Source organism: Littorina saxatilis, linkage group LG16, assembly GCF_037325665.1.
Source record: "Littorina saxatilis isolate snail1 linkage group LG16, US_GU_Lsax_2.0, whole genome shotgun sequence".
Classification (NCBI taxonomy): domain Eukaryota; kingdom Metazoa; phylum Mollusca; class Gastropoda; order Littorinimorpha; family Littorinidae; genus Littorina; species Littorina saxatilis.
Genome location: NC_090260.1, coordinates 419,698 through 422,111, shown reverse-complemented (window position 1 = coordinate 422,111; position 2,414 = coordinate 419,698). Strand labels below are relative to the sequence as shown.

Below are 2,414 nucleotides of genomic sequence, written 5' to 3'. Positions count from 1 at the left end.
CTATCTCAATTGAACAAGGAGTGTTCATTCGCTAATCGTGTTTTGCAAGGGTCTGAAGTGTGTTCATGTGTTTGCGTAGACAGTTGTCAGCTCTATTCTCGCAAGATGTCTTTGGCTCAAACAATCACTTTAGATTTGTAATCCTCATGTTGTCTAACAGACGTGGTGGAAGTAAGCAAATTCGAGTAGCATGATAGACCACTCTACAACTTTTTTTGCAGAGCTGCATCCGAGGACTTTGAAGATATTGTTTTCACTTTTCTTGTTTTCTTTGTTTCTATTGTTAACCTCTTTTCTTCTTTTGTTTTCTTCTGCCATCCTGTGTCTAATATATTGCACATAAAGAAGGAAAATGTACGTGAAATATACAAACTCACTTGTTTCATATCTCTTTCTATAAAACTGTACTTGCTACATCCACATACCTTCCTGACTTGTTATATAACCTGGCCATCTGCCCTTCCTGACTTGTTGTATAACCTGGCCATCTGCCCTTCCTGACTTGTTGTATAACCTGGCCATCTGCCCTTCCTGACTTGTTGTATAACCTGGCCATCTGCCCTTCCTGACTTGTTGTATAACCTGGCCATCTGCCCTTCCTGACTTGTTGTATAACCTGGCCATCTGCCCTTCCTGACTTGTTGTATAACCTGGCCATCTGCCCTTCCTGACTTGTTGTATAACCTGGCCATCTGCCCTTCCTGACTTGTTGTATAACCTGGCCATCTGCCCTTCCTGACTTGTTGTATAACCTGGCCATCTGCCCTTCCTGACTTGTTGTATAACCTGGCCATCTGCCCTTCCTGACTTGTTGTATAACCTGGCCATCTGCCCTTCCTGACTTGTTGTATAACCTGGCCATCTGCCCTTCCTGACTTGTTGTATAACCTGGCCATCTGCCCTTCCTGACTTGTTGTATAACCTGGCCATCTGCCCTTAACAGATCATCTATTGTTTTTGCGTTTGACTAGCTGTGTCTTTTCCATGCTAACAATTTTTTTTTTTTCTTCCCGTCATCAATATATTTAATGTGGAACCTTTTTTTGGTACTGTTGTTGTTCCTGTATCCAAAACATTGCTAAATCCTCTTCAACTATCTCTTTCTTCAACAACAATTCTTCATCTTTTTATGTAAGCACTATCCACTTTAAAATTATAATTCAATAATGCGTTTTCTGACTTTTTTTCTTTGTTCTCTTTTTTCTTTGTTCTTCGTTCCTTCTTTTGTCCTTTCTTTCTTCCTTTCTTCCTTACTTACTGGTTTTAAACTGGCGCAATATCATAAGCTCGCTTCACTGCTTATATTTTATCTGTGCATGTTTCTTGCCCTTGTCGATACTTGTAACCAGAAATCATGAATTCATTTTACTGTGGATGCTTGTAACCAGAAATCACGAACCCATTTTACTTTTAATACTTGTAACCAGAAATCATGAATCCATTTTCCTTTTAATGCTTGTAACCAGAAATCATGAATCCATTTTACTTTTAATACTTGTAACCAGAAATCATGAATCCATTTTCCTTTTAATACTTGTAACCAGAAATCATGAATCCATTTTACTTTTAATACTTGAAACCAGAAATCATGAATCCATTTTACTTTTAATACTTGAAACCAGAAATCATGAATCCATTTTACTTTTAATACTTGTAACCAGAAATCATGAATCCATTTTACTTTTAATACTTGTAACCAGAAATCATGAATCCATTTTACTTTTAATACTTGTAACCAGAAATCATGAATCCATTTTACTTTTAATACTTGAAACCAGAAATCATGAATCCATTTTACTTTTAATACTTGAAACCAGAAATCATGAATCCATTTTACTTTTAATACTTGTAACCAGAAATCATGAATCCATTTTACTTTTAATACTTGTAACCAGAAATCATGAATCCATTTTACTTTTAATACTTGTAACCAGAAATCATGAATCCATTTTACTTTTAATACCGTAAAATCTTTAGCAAACGCCCCCCCCCCCCCCCCCGCCCACCTCCCCCTTCCGCACATTTCGGGTAACAGTAGTAGGTGGGCGTTTGCTAGGTATACACCCTTTTGCAAGATAAAGTGTCATCACATTTTCAAGAAAAAAAAGGTGGTACAACCATGCAATTATGCAATCTTGATGAAATATAAACATACCGTTTGTTTACACAAATAAAGATCAACGATCTGTGATAGAAAAAAAAAAGAAAAAAAAAAGAACACAAGTGACCTTGATTCTTCTAATTCTCAGAATAACATCAGCACAAACACAGTTTCTTCTCTTGTTTGGAGATCTGTCCCCCGTTTCTTACAGGCGAGATTGGCGAATGGGGCGAGGAAGGTCTGTTTCTTGGGCAACTCTCGCCGCGAGGGACGCTAGGATTCTCGCCTCGAACGCTAGGTAGCTTTGGGCTTG

General features: G+C 37.7%; 1 long non-coding RNA gene across 1 annotated transcript; it reads right to left on the bottom strand.

Moving 5' to 3' along the window:
• Positions 1 to 283: 283 nt before the first annotated feature.
• Positions 284 to 1,133, bottom strand: LOC138950147 (uncharacterized). Its single transcript, XR_011450523.1, has 2 exons — positions 923 to 1,133; positions 284 to 446 (listed from the first exon to the last, which is right to left on the bottom strand). It is a non-coding gene; the product is annotated as an uncharacterized lncRNA (long non-coding RNA).
• Positions 1,134 to 2,414: the final 1,281 nt, after the last annotated feature.